The sequence below is a fragment of the Eleginops maclovinus genome, chromosome 7, assembly GCF_036324505.1.
Source record: "Eleginops maclovinus isolate JMC-PN-2008 ecotype Puerto Natales chromosome 7, JC_Emac_rtc_rv5, whole genome shotgun sequence".
NCBI lineage: Eukaryota > Metazoa > Chordata > Actinopteri > Perciformes > Eleginopidae > Eleginops > Eleginops maclovinus.
This window is the reverse complement of record NC_086355.1, coordinates 12,768,251-12,783,636: the sequence shown is the minus strand read 5'-3', so window position 1 is coordinate 12,783,636 and position 15,386 is coordinate 12,768,251. Positions and strand designations below refer to the sequence as shown.

The 15,386-nt window shown below is 39.3% G+C and overlaps 1 long non-coding RNA gene across 1 annotated transcript in view; it reads right to left on the bottom strand.

Annotated features, from left to right (window-relative positions):
- LOC134867757 (uncharacterized) overlaps positions 1-15,386 on the bottom strand; it is a 62,242-nt gene that overhangs the window by 25,661 nt on the left and 21,195 nt on the right. The window lies entirely within an intron of this gene.

The following is a 15,386-nucleotide window of genomic DNA, read 5'->3' as shown; positions in this document are numbered from 1 at the left end:
TTTGTTTCTTGGGGTGATACAATAAGAAAAAAACAAACAGATTTTTCTTACTGCCACATGCCTCTCCTTAATAATCAGATTTCTCATCCTCCTCGTAATAGAGGGTGCACAGAATCTCATTACCTCCTCTAGCTGAGGGGAGAGAGGCAACACTTCTTCTTTGACTCCCTCAGTAAGCCGGGGAGGGGAGGGCAGGGAGAGGACGGGGGTGGCAGCAGAGAAAGCATGGGACACACAGAGTTCTGCTTATTTGCACATACATCGACATGCCCTCACAGATATGTAAATGACTCAGGCAAAACCCAAATGCGAAAGTCTACACCATTAGTTTTCCACTTCATGATCTCCACATGGGGCCGTTAGAGGGATAATGTACCATACAATACATGGTTTACTTTTAATTAATAGGGAAAACGTATTTTGAAACAAATATTAAATCTAGATTAATGTGGAAAACCTCCCAGCTCTTTGTGAATGTAAGGTTCTGCATCTTTCAACAAAAAGAGACCACAGCAAAAGAAGTCCACTTGAGAAAAAAAAAAATAAATTCAGGAGGCATGAAATTGTTAAATTAAACAACGGAAAAGATCACACGTTTATTTTTCTACTAAATTAAAGGGAAATCAGTGTCATCTTGTCACCACATAGACAAAGACATGCAGGAAAGGTATTTAAAATGACAAATAAACACCTATATACGGTTCTTTACATTGATTGAGCTGCTTTTAAAAAATGGTTTTATTGATGAAACAATTAATAAATTGATTAAATATTTGTCAACTGATAATGGAGTAATTATCATAATTTATTCAAGAACAAGACCAAGAGTCGACAGCCACACTAAGGCTAACAGGCTCACAGTGACACGGTGAAGTTCACATGCTGATGTTAATCAGTCGTAATGATAACACGTTGACCGCCCGAGTTTAGTGTGTTAGCATGCTAAAATGTGCTAATTAGCACTTAAGGCAAAGCACAGCTGTGAAAATGTCAATTGTTGTGCAGATATTTTAAACCAAATGTTGACTCTTAGTAAAAGAAAACAGTATGGTTTATCCTCTGGAGAACATGAATTTCTGAACTGGGGCTGCCACAAATTCAGATTTTTACAACAGTAATGAAGGCCCAATTTACCAATTTTATTTTTTTTAATCACGAAATACACTATGAAAAAAATCAATACAGTATTAATAGTTTCAAAATCATCTTTCATTTAATTTTTTTATATTAAAAACATTTTATTTTTACACTGCCTTAGAAAATGTCCCCTTTTTATTTAAATATTTACTTTCCTTTTAAACATTTTTTAAATAAAAATGATTTATTATAAGCTGCTTAGACTCAGTGTCAAAAAAGTTAAACAGAATGTTTCCTTTTTCCAATATCAGTATTGTGCTGTGAAAACATCTTCCAACACATGTATTTATTTCAGTGTTTCATTATTATTTACAGACAATTATAAACCTAATAAACCTATTGAAAAGCCATTACTAATACAACTGCTACTACAACAAATGAATGGAATAATGAATAAAGAAAACAAGGAATCATAAACAGTAGAACATAGAGTCTAAATGTTTATTCCCACAGTATGTGTCTATCAGAGGTTCTATCAGAGTCATTTTCCCCCCAAACTATTTATGAAATTTAAATCAGAAATGCCCATATACTTCCGCTCTCAGAACCTACCAACAAAGGCCCTACAGTGATATAGGTTTTAGACATCAGTCTTCTTCTGAAGTTTAAAAGAAGTCTGTTTTATCTCCTTTGATCATCCTTCCATCTGACACACCACAAAGTGAAAGCAGAAAGGACAGCCCCTCCACCACCCAGAGTGGCACAGTGCAGTATAACCCTCTGCAAGCTCTGCTCTCTCCAAATGCCAGACTTTATTGCTGGGTTGAGCCCTGGTTTGACCAATCTGCACTTCTTATATCCCCTGTCCCCACTTCCTTTGTCATACACCCATCTTTCCAACATCAGAAACTCCCTTGATCAATACACTGCTCTGTACCGCCTTTAACTCACAAGCACACACGTCAGCCAAGCCTTACAGCTGAAGGGGTGTTTGTTTACAAATCTCTCACTGACAGGGCTTCGTGAGCACTGAACAAGTATAGCTCTTCTTTACCGAGTACATGGGCTGTTCCCACTCCCCTTAGCAGGAGGTGACAAAGCATTTAGCAGCTCCTCTATAGTAAGTGACACATTTGGCTTCAGTTTGCATAAACCACAACAATTAAAGCAAGTTAATACTTAATCATGCTAATTTCATTTGAAACGGGCTGTGAGGTTCTAACAGGGTGGCTGGGTGAGAGAGGACATGGGGTTGTTGTTTTCTCTGGTGACGCTCCCAGCACATTCACATGTCCTCTGGTGTTAGGGACCCTTAATGAGGATGGAAGTCTAAACATGACATGCACTCCGCTCATAAAAATAATTGGGTAGGTTTTTTTTATCTGCCAAAAACATACCGGAAAACAATGTGATTAATTTGCATGAATCCCCACCAAAATGTAGACTTTAAAACACCGTGACCGTGGTTCCTTAACACCCATTTAGGTTACAAAAAACAATAAAGTGCGTATTGTAGTGTACTTTCACAGAAACAAATGAAAATCAATCCCAGGTGCCTGTGATACGCTTATTCTTTCATTCATAAATTAAATATGCTGAAGTTACTTTAAGTTGGCATAAATCAATGGGTTTTTAATGGCTCGCTGGCTGAACCTAAAGAGGTTCTGGGGAATATACTTTTACATTACATAATCAGGGTTTTTTCTACAATGAATGGCAATACTGCGCTGATCTTGTTTATAAGATGTATCAACTCTCCCGAGAAAATGACGCACATACACAAGATGGCGCCGCAGACGTAAGCAATAACGCAACGTAAAAACAAAGCTGTCTATGCCGTCTGACGGTCTATTCGACGCGATTTCCATATTGTTGGAGAAATTATACTGATTTTGACAAAGACAAATATTGTTTTCCGGCATCAATTTTACAATTTATGGGGAAAATCTGTATTTTGCTATGAGGGCACAGCGGCGAAAGTAAGAGGGCGCAGCGCCCCCCTTTACCAATTTAGACAAAACCCTGATAATGGTTTATAAACACCCTTTTTCCATATATCTTAAATTGTATTTAAAAACTCAAACAGGACACCAAAGTTTCATGTTAAACTTAGAGCAGTTAAAATTGACCATCTTTACTGGTTAATACACTTAATAAATTGCCTCAGATATTTTGCTGACACTGAATTGAATGTGAAATTCTCCGTTTTTGGATTGGCCCTGGCCCTGGTCATAGCTTTACACTCAACATCATAATTCCCTTGAGGAACCCAACAAAGCCATCTGTCTGGTGGGTAATGTACTGTACACAGGCTGTAATGAGATACAATGAAATCAAACCAAATTGTGTGGACAACTTAGTGTATCTAATTTTCTAATCTTTTAGCTGTAAGCAGTTTTGAGGCTAATTTTATCAGATCTTTGTGTCAGAATAAATGTGTCTGAGAAGTGTGCCATTTTATTAGTGTAATTCCCCAACCAGAAACCTGCAAAATGTGCACTTTTGATTTTAGGGTTCCATAAAATGTCTCTAATTCTCTTTATTCTCTTGTGTTTAGGGTATTCAAGGAAAATGAACAAGACATGGTTCGCACTGTTAAAGACTGTGGCAGTCGGAATATTTCACCTGACACGAGCAGTGCAAGTGGCATTGCACAACCAACCACAACTGGGCCATTAAATATATGTAAATGAAGAGAAACACAAGAGAGCTGGGTATAATAGCACGCACAAGGGAGAAATGGATCCTGGGTAGTGATTAATTTATTTGATGATGCCCCTAGTGAGGAATTTTGGGTCACAAATGAAGTGACAGGATGACAAATTACCATTTTAAGGAATTTACTGGGAATCATTAATGAACAATTGTCAAGTAGTTTACAGCAAGCAGAAGAAATGGAATATATGTAGATCTCCTTTCTTATTAGCAATATTTTTTAGAACATCCTTTGTTTAAAAAAAAGAAATGTAAGAAATTAGACAGCAAATGTATGTAGGACAGAAAAAGGCATATTTAAATTGCTGTAAGGTGGGAGGTAAAAAGTACAGTAGACAAAGAGCACATTTTGTAAACTGTTATAATCCTGCTGTGATTGCACATTAAAAGTTTCTATCTACCATAGCACTCAGAACAATGCTCTTATCAACAGCAAACTTTGTAATTTGACTCGAAGTCTTTCCCAATGCTGCATTAAACATCTTGCAGCTCTGTTACTGCGTCAAGTAATGTAACAAATAATTCTGGTTCCAGTGCAGATCAACACCTATAATGATGCTTTATAATTTCAAGCACATGTCTAATTAAGAAAAGGATTATGCAGAGTGATGTAAGGCCTGGCATGTTCCTTATAGGAAGAGATACTGTATGCAGATTGCTTCTGGCATCCTTAAAACAGTTTGGCTTTGTCACTGACAGAATACATCAATTCATTAATTAAAATTAAGCTCGTGTAAAAGACGGTATCATAGTTTATTTAAGTGTTAAAAGAGACAGATGCTCTTTCAAGATTCCTTGTCAAGCTTGTCTGTCCTGTTCACTTTGCTGCCTTTAAATGGCTTTTAAAAGCCAGTGGTAAAAGATAGCTGAGGTGACAGGAGGAATCTTCACTGCGTGTATTAATACGGCAGATTCCCTGATTCCCCTCCTGGGCCCCTCTGGACGACCCAATGCTTCAGCGACTCGATGGGGCATTACAGTAGGTGTGAGAAATATCTTTGGTTTAGAAGTGCTAGTGGTATGTTGGTTCACAGATGACATGTCACTGGGATGTCTTGAAGCACTCATAATTGCACTTTCCAAAAGGGAAGCAGTGTCCCAATTTGGCTCATTTGGCAATGATGTGTCCCTGAGAAGAGGCTTCTCTGTGTCTAATATTGTTAGATTTGTTTTGTATGGGGATCACACCAGATGAACATATTTCACTTCGATAAAAAAACTCAAAAAGAGCATTGCATTTGAAATAGCAGCTTTAGTTACAAAAAGCTGCTGGAAATGCTAAAATGTGTGCAAATGCCATAAAGTGCAATCAGGGCAAATGGGCTACTAAACAACAACATACAAACTTTTTCTATGAAAAAAAATCTTATATAAAAAGGTATTTGGCCTTGGTATTCGTTCGGACCTGCCAATGTTATATGAAGAAAATAATGTGTAGTTTGCAAGAATCAATGCTAACCAGCCATTCCCAATGATATTACAACTTAACAGTGGAAAGACTATACCCCAACACCCAAATATTAAACATTGTTTAGAGATAGTCAGTATACAAGAAGCACTATGTGGGCTTGTTGAGGTTATCTACATCCGTAAGATTTACAGAGCTTTGATATCACTGGCAACACCATGGAAATTGACACTGCTTCCCCACTCCATCTTTACATAGAATTAAGTTGCAGTTCTACTTATACTTTGATGGATGTACGCTTTGATTCCCAAACATTTCATGGCAAAACTCCCTCTCAGGGAGACAGAAGAAATTGTACCACTGCTTGTGTTTTAATTCATTGACGGCTGCAAACCAGGCAGAGATAGAACTACATGGTAAAACCATCATAGGACAATATCAATAGCTACAATTGCCTGACAACTCTCTCCTACATATTTCCCGGATGCACATCTCTTGATTTATGTCGCAGTACAAAAAAGCAGTGCCCCCATACACTTCAGTCTGTCCCAGCATGCATTAAATCAAATATCACAGAGGAGCAACTTGGTGTTTCCGCGATAGATCTGGGTTATTTTGCTCACAAGTTTCCTCTAGATTAATTACATGAATGATTACTTTGCTCAGAAAAGCTACACTCCTACTGAACATAAGTCTGGCAGTAACACAACAGCCCATCACAACTCACTGGTGCAGACACAACCTATTTTTGCTCACTACGCAAGTATTGCATTGGAGGGAAACATGGAAATTGGATGCTGAAATTGAAAAGTCTTCTTTGAAGAGCTAGCTCTGCAGAGGAATGAACTATTTCTCTTGTTCTCTTTCAACAGCCCAAATATAGAAACTGATGTATTGATTATCTAATGGGGTGGTTTATCATTTGTCAAGAAGTTAGTGAAAAAACTGAAGAAAATAATGTACGGTTCTTTCAAATGTTTTATTCAAAGCATTGAGTTTTGAGGGCATGCTATTCTGAGATGTGTTAACAGTACTTGACAAGTAAAACAAATAAATATGTTATTGATTATTTTTACTTCCATCACATAATATGATGCCTTTAGCTTGAATCTCACAGAGCGCAGAGATATACTGTAGGCAGATATTGTAGACATAGACAGATGACAAATGAACAAACAGGTAGCCTAAAAATAAACCTTATGTCTTATATCTATCTTTAAAAGACTTGTCATACATTTGAAATCCTAATCTCCACTGCAACGCTTTTTTTATTTTTATTTTTTACTTTGTTTCAAACCAGTAAGACATGGATACTCTACCTCTGCCTAACCCCTGATCAAACCTCTTTGGTGTCACGACTGAATGCATGAGTAACCTGGGTAATGTTCACACTCTGCATTGGATACACATTGCATGTACCATGAAAGTGACTATGAGCTTCTTTCCAGATTGTGCCCAATTTCATGCTGCTATACACACAGCATCAGCTGATCAGTTGTGGATAGTAACGGCAACTATATAACTAAGCATTTTGTATTTTAAGCTATGCAGTGAACTCTGTTAGTGAGATTTATCCCACCAATACAAAAGAATAAACACAAAGGAATTATTTTATACACATAATCTGTGTATTAAAGCTGGGACTGTCAACCTAAACATCTAATGACAACCTACTGAGATCATCTCTCCTAGTAAATCAGAAAAAAGGGGATATTTCCTATCTGTCCTCCTGTCCTGCTCTTTGTGGCGAGAATAATAAGCTGGATGCAAGTGATGTGTGTGGCTGTTTTTTGATTAATCTCTGCTCCAAGCTGTTGCTTCACACAATATCATTGCCTATTGACCCGCAGGTGCTTAGAGGTAGAGCTGGTGTAAAGGTCTAGAGGTGTGGGACTAGCAGTGGTAACAGGCCCCGGACTAATTGTCTGTTCTTTGTAAGCTGAAGTTATTGGCAGCTGCCACTGTCTCAACCGTCCTGGCTCCAGCAAAACGAACCAGGGCCAGCTAATTGCAATGGCCTTTTCATCATCTCAAATCAAACGCTTTGATACAAGCCAGGAGAGGCAGTAGACTCTCAGACCATTAGTGAAGTACTGTAAGTATAGCTCAGACCTGGAAAGGCACATCACCTACTGTACACCACTCCCAGGATGTTACGCACTCTCCCTCAGCATGGGAGCATTTAGCACACAGCCCCATTGACCTCCACTCTCTCTCCTTACCTGAATGCCATAACCCAATTTTACCAGTCATTTAAGGGGTGGTTTGAAGGAGGGCAGATAGCAAGGGTGTGATGGCGGTGTTCAGCGGGGCTGGGTTGTAAGGGAGGGCAACTGGTCCTCCTGACAAGAGATCAATACTGTCCTCAGAGTGGCTGGAGTCAAGCTGCTGGGTCTGACAGGGGGCCGTGTGGCGTAATTGGATCAAGGGGCGCAGCAAGTCGCCTGAACCCCCCCCCCTTCAGTACTGTCACAGCTGTCACATGTCATCCCCCTGCACTGCTGTCACCCCAGGAGGCTAGTGGATCTCTCCCTCTCCCCTTCCCCTCGCACCCATGCAAATGTCCACTTAGCAGATGAATGCCGCCGATATTAGGCACATTCTTCATGCTTTTATGCAAAAGTAAAATCTATGTCATTTGAGAATTTCATGGAAATAAAGTCGCCATTTATTCAGAGCCGAAAGAGTGAAACCGCCTGTAAAAAGTGAAAATGGTTTGGTTCAGCTTATTAAAAATGGAAAGAAAATAAGGCTTCGGAAAAACAAACAATGAGGGAGTTGAGGATTAGAGGAAATAAAAAGAAAAGCGTAGGAAATAATAAACTAAACTTTATAGACGACATACAGTAATGAAAAATCTCTCACCTCCATATTACCTCATATAACTCACCAGTAACACTTAATCCAAAACTATTGATTGACTGATGTGTGAGCTCGCTGAATGTCTGCAAATTGAACCGTGCATTGTGAGGAGTAGGATGTTTTCCAATAAATATTGTAGGTCCTTTGTTAGATATGACTAGTCGATAGATCCTCAAGCAGAATTGTACAAAAAAAAACCTCCAGTATCTTAATTATCTTTATTCTAAAAAAATGAACTGCATGATCACTTTAATCTGTCATTTTCAAGGGAGATGATGATCAATTTCAATAGCGAAGACTCTGTGCTGTAACGGGACAATAATGGAGATAATGATTGTCTGCTGTTAATCTAGTCAGTGTGGATTCCAGCTGAAAGCCCTTTAAAAAGCAGTGCTCTATTAAATTCCTGGAGGATATTTAGAATGTTTTGTCCACCATGACTAAAACGCTTACTAAATCTAAGTGTTTGAAAGCTTCCGTAATTCTAACCATTTCATCAAAAGCAGCCTGAGCATATTTGGAATAATCGACATCATGTGAAAGACGCCGATATTTCCGACTGCAGACATCACAGAGTGGGGTGGATTAAAGACTGGTTAAACATTAAACAGGAATCCATATGTAAATGTACAGCGCTAATTAGGAGATGCTGTCTGCGATGTTATCCTCCAAGAGACTCTCTGCCCTCAATTTTCACACACTTAATCAAATTAAAAGCTTAGGAGCAGCATGATTATCGGATTATCACTGATACATGTACAATTCCTTTTACTTTGGGCAAATAATGGGAGGATTCTCCTTCAATCTATCCAAAGGCTTAACTCACTGTTTGTTTTAGATGTCTATGGTTTGTGTCATACATCCCATTTTTGATCCCATTTTCTGGAAACAAATCTAGTCTTTCTTTTTCTTTTTAAACATACATTTACACAATGGCTTTATTTTTTACAACACATGTTCTAAATGTGCATTAAAGTCCCCTTTTTACAATTCTGTCTCGCATCATGAAGAGATTTTATGTGGATATTGGTTATGGCACAGCTTTGATGATAAGGCCCCGGTGTCATGGACCTCAGGGCTAGAGAGGCTCTTCACACAGGCAGAACACGTTTCCTACATGCACACGCACAAGCTGTGAGGGTTAATACACTAAAAGAACATGCACAAGTGAACTCACAAACACACGGCTGAAACTGAATCACTGTTTCGCTGCTCTGTGACAGCAGAGCCTCCTTCTGGGACTGCATGTTTCACCTTGGCAGTCTCAACGGTTCAGCGGGCCCAAGGATGTGGTTAACAAATCGGGAGAAAGCTCGCCAACTTCAGGGCGGTCACGGGCTTGTGCTAAGTGATCTGTATTCCCCGTGAATCTGCTGTTCCTTAACCCTGTGAAATTAAGAACACTTCCTGAATCTCGCCCCCAGACCTCTCACATAATACAACATTCAAAAGCACCATGCATCAGTGTCCTTGTGTAATGTAAGAAAGAAGAACCAGGCCAGGTTAGAGGCAGGATTTCTTTTTTTACATAAACATTGTAAGAATTGTTTTCATGACCATCTACATTAAACAGTAACTCTTTCTCAGTGTGCCACAATATGCCAAATAAGATGGACGTTTAATTTATGTTTTCTTTTTTTTCAGTTTTTCAATTTTGGAAGCTTTTCACCACAGTAGGAATTCCACAAGATTATACCCAAGTTTTGTCAAAGTGTTTTGTAGATATAATTTTGTAGATATAATTTACCATATACCACCTGCTGTAAGACAGTTAACAGTGAAAAGAACAAGGCTCTCAGTGTATCGAGGAAAGTAAAGATTGGCAGGTGAAAGTGAGGCTTACAGGCTGACCTACACACAAGACCTCTTCATCCGTGACTCATAATCACTACTCTGGGGGAGTCACATGGTCTGCTAAAAGGCAGCCAAAGCCATTATGGGGGTGCTTAAAACTCCACTTAAAGATCACTTTATAGCCTATTACTTTAACTGTGGTTAGGTATTTACATGACACCTCCAGCAGCTTTTTGGTTTTGTAATACATTTGCTTGTGGGTAGAGCTTCTTATGTGACCGTCTGCTGTGACAAAAGTAGTCAACATCAGGGAACTGGCTAAGGAAAAGGTGTAGTGGATTCCTGCTTGTCTGCTCAACATTCTGATGTTGCATTAAAGACATTGAAAGACCATATATTTCGCAGATGTATAAGACAAATTTATTTTAAATGTACTTTCACAGATTACCTCCTTTATCACAAAGCCTGAAGAGCTACATATTTTCTTGAGGGACATTTGAATGGTGGTATGAAATGCTGCTGCTGTTAGATTGTGTATTACATGACCAGGGTCTCGCAGCGGGGTAAGCTTGGATCAGTGGAGACAGCCCTTACCCTGGGGTCAACCGCGACCACACCACTCTGACGTGACGTGGAGTCGGGGCGATGGTGTGTAAATAAAGGGAGAGAATTGCGAATCTTGTCATGGCAGCAGCGATCTGAGCAGCTCGGGCAAAGATGGTTGCCCGCAAACCTGACCGGGAGGTGGTCTGTGGCTCTGTGTAGAGGTGGCTGGTCAGCCGGCAGAGGAGGAGAATGACTAGCATCACTGCGTCCCTCTGGCCTGACAGCTCAGGAGCAGTTCAGTCGGCTGCTCACTCCTGACATATGACTTAATCAACCACATATGCGCTAAGGAATGGCCATATGAAAACAATTCAAGCTATCAGAGTGGTCAGGGAAGGTATTCAGCTGTTAACGATTCAAGTTTTTCTATGCTGCTTAGTCATATCTGAGAAGGTATGACTCTATGCAGTCGTTGACTTTGGACACTTCCAACTTCCAATTAGAAATTTCCTCCACTTTGATTGTATGGTAGATAATAACACTAAACAAAAAGGCAATTATCAGGCCTTTTCCGAAAATTAAGCTACAGATTGATAACAATTATTATTTTACTTCAATATTTCAACATCCTGCTCAGTGTGAACCCCTTGCATTGTGCAAATGTCTTCTCAACAAAGGATTACAATCAATTAAACATTTATGGAAATGGCATCTCATCCTGTAACGCTGAGCTATTTCCCCTGACATTTTGCACCTATTATATTTTCAGACATTTGATGATGTTCCTGACTCATACAGGACATTTTGATAAACACTGACTCGCACTAGACTTTGACAAGGTAGCCAATTGCATGTCTGTATTTTAGGCAGCATCTTGTGTTTCCCCGACAGTCGGATAATTACATTGAGAAAATCTTTGAAGTTTGTCAGAATCTGTGAGAAATGTCATTTACTAACAAAATAGGCTAATCACAGAATAATTACAATCATTACCTATTTAAGTTTCTTTAGAAGAGAAGCCATTGTTTATAGCTTTGGGACCATAAAGTTTGTGGTGTGTCAAAAGCTTTTTCCTTGATAAACAAGTAATTATTATTATTAGGTTTGTACCTAAAATAATATAAATGTACGCTAAAATAAATATAAAAAGTGTATATTTTCGCTGGATGCTTAAGGGAGATTATTATTGTTTCTTGAATTTCCAATGATATTTATTTTCTTTCAAACTGCAGCTTAAAATATGCAAACCGAGAGCACAAGAAATGTGAATTTGTCTAGGGAAAGTGTCCATGGGTTAAAGTGGCAACAATTCATATCCTCTGTTTATCATTCATATCTTTGTTTATGCATAATACCACTCTCCATTATATGACTCAGTTTAATCAACAGGATTTACGTGGAGCAGACTCCCTTTCTGACAGAGTTTGTCTAATATGAGTGAGGCCATGGGGAGAGGTTGCCAATGTTTGCCAGTGGGTTTGCTCATAGATGAGACTGATCTCAACGCTCCAAATGCAGCTGATTTTAATTCACGCTGAAAGTAACTCACTCAAAGCTTTGTCACTTTTGAATATTTTCACAAAAGTAGATCTTGACTTTACCATACTGTGTTAGTAACACTTCTAACCTATAAATTATGATTAAAGTTTGTTTTATTGCCTTTGATGTAGAAATGCCGAGTAAATCGTACTCTGATGCATTTATTCTACATGTCTTTTCAGTAGTGCATGCATGTCAGGAGTAAACCTTGAAGTCCTCCTTGCCTTTATGCATATACATTCACAATAGGTATATAATTCATGCTGTTATTCAGAGTTTGGATAAACAGCATGGTTCATTCCATCGTAATGCTTTATTCAACTGGCATATCATGGAAATTTCAACAGTCATAGTGGATTAACCTTGCGTGCTTACTACGGGCCCCTCTTTGATACATTTACATGCATCCTGATCCAAACTCGGTTTGGTGAATTACTTCATTCCCATTTTTTTATCACCATCTTGACCTTCCTCTTGCAAAATAATCGCAACTGTAATGTTGGAATATTTAGTCATAGTAATTATATAAATGATGAATCCAGGAGGTTGGAATATTCTCAGTGGACCATGTGCGTAGAGCATTTCCTATCCAGCAATATAGAACAGGCTTCCACAGTGTTTTAGACAAATCACAACTGGAAGGTCATATTAGGTTACACAAAATAAGAGAAATAGGTATTTTCATCGGCCACAGGAATGAAATGAATTGTAACCACAAACCCCCCGAAAACTAACAAGATATTTTTTATTAATAAATTACAATTTACGTTTCTATTGACTTTAAGACATTATGAATTATTTAGCTGATAATTATTTCCTTGTTTTTGGCTCTGTTCGTCTGTTTGCCTTTCTGTCAGCAACTAATGGCCGGTGTTACATTTGAAGATTTGGAATTTGTGCTGTCCCGTCTGGGAAAATTCATGTGAGCAAAGTGTTTTTTAAACTCTGCAATATAATAAAACACATCTTCTTTGTAAAATCCATAGTTTCTGAAGAGCTTTTATAGTTGCAAAAATAAATGGTTGGATTGGCTTTATTTGGATAAAAGCCCATTAAACAAAAGCTTGACTCCGAGATCCAAGCCTTACATTTGGGAATACAACCTGTTAGAATTATCAATGAAATGCTTATTTATGGCAAACATTATATCACAATTGGTCCTAATGTACCTTTTTTAAAGCTTACTGGATAAGGCAAAACTTTATGGTTGGTTTTCCTGGTGCTTAGCTCACAAAGAGCTCTGATGTCCTCTCTGTATCCCTGACAGTAACAAGTATCACTTTTTTCCACAACATGATTTGTCCTCTAAAGCAAACTAGCTGACATTGTTGAGGGATGAGTGAACACATCCTAAAGCAGTTCTTGTGACAGTGCTTTACATTGGACTCTATTCACACTACTTAAAAAAAAATTGTGATGGTATCCCTCAGGTGTAGCGCACAATATACACCTGTGATTAGATATCCATATGCACTGTGGGACCAGCGGTATGTAGAGGAAGATAGGAATCCTCCATACAAATATGAAAATCAACAGTGTTCGCCTATTCCATATATAATCAGTCGGCCCAGTGCGGGGAGAGATATCAGCCTAGCTTTCCATTTACTGATAGTGGCATGCAGCGGCATTAAGAAATCACCCTGAATGTGCCAGGGAGATAACTGAACATGTTGGGTGTCTACGGGAGATATATTTACACAAAACAGGGAGCAGACAGGGTAGATCTAATTGACTAGGTAGCAGTTTGCCGAGGTTGGTACGGCAGGTCTCGGAGTCGAGTGGATGAGGGGCTTACAGAGAGTCCGTCGGAGAGCAAAAGATTAGTGCTGACGTCTCTGCCACATCAATTACAACCCGCTGCTTGGCCGGGGAGAAATCCCCACTACTGTCTCTTCAAGGCCACCGTGCACAAACTGGGTGTGTCAGAGGTCATCCAGGGGAGGAAGCGCAAGGCCTCTGCCCTCCCAGTGGGAGTCACTCCTGTGGGCTGGTGGTTCAGAGTCCCCTGTGGAGGGAAGTGCCACAGAGAGTTTCACAGCAAACACCAGAGCTGCCATTCACAAGAGCCACATGGTCCTGCACAGTAGGAGGGAAGAGGCATGGGTGAAGAATATATATGGGGCTGTGCTGTTTTTCATTCTATGTCACACCCATGCAATGCCATGAAAAGAATGTTATTTTACGTTTGCATTTATTTCTGGATCACAAATCCTTATTAGGTCTCAGCTAATTTAATAGTTCTAAAAAGTGTTGGACAAGCTCTTTTTGTTCTCAAAAATGTAATTGTGAATCTACATGCAGTGTTTGTTTGATAACAATTGTTAATAGATAATGAAAGTGCAGTGGCTCAATAAGCAAGCAATACAATGTTTGCAGTATATATATTCTTCCTTAAAAAGCAGACTAGAGATTTGTAAAAGTTTTTCTAAAACACCCACCCTTTCTAAAAAACAATGCAAGTATCACAGGAAGTCTTCTGCCATTGTTAGGCCACACAATATGTAGTGATATGTTTAATCTACACTGATGTTGAACCCAAACAACCTCTAATTCCAAAGACTGCTGACTCCAAAACATATCCGAGTCGCTAACACGAACACGGTGTGCCGGCCACCGGGCCAGAGCGGCATGAAGCCATCACACAGAGTTAGTCTGCCTACACTGTCTGCCTGTTGTTGTTGGACCAGTCAGAACCCCCACCCCAATGCATCCAGATCTGCATCCCTGTCGGTGGGGGGCTGACACCAGGCATTAGGCAGTGGGGCCTCTGATAGCACCAACACCCTCACCCTCGGCTTGAACCCCTACCATGAACCTTCACCACAAGGCAGAGCGCTGCTAGAGATGAAAACATTTGCACAGACATTTAAGCTTATATTTTAGCTGCAGTGTCAAGGGAGGATAGTTTCTACTATCACAAATGGTAATTCATCTTCTTTAATTACTACTTTAATCAGAATCAAATGGATTATCCTATCTTTAACAAAAACTGACAGTCATTTACGTACATAAGCCAGGATAGAAGCAAAGAATATTGATGCTGCATGAAGAACAATCCTTTAGTTTCTTTAACAACTATAAAATAGGACTTCAGAGACTCAGAGAATGGGATCATAATCCCATTAACTTTAATTAGATGTATGTGATGCTCACCTTTCTTCTGTGACAACAAATTAATGATAAGCCAGAGGGAATTAAAACAGTGGTAAGTGAAACCCTTTTCTTCCCCCCAAGGCTCTCCACTGGGTCCCAGCCTCACCTAAAAGCTCATGAGAATTTAGATCAAACCCCTCCTGCGTAGAGCTGAGTGAGACCAGCCATAAATTGCTAATAGACTAAATGAAACGAGGTAGGAGGCTCCTGCTCTGCAGCAATTACCCCCTTAGATGTAGTCATTCATATCCCTGCATGTCTCGTTTCATCAGGGCCGCACCGGCATTTTGTC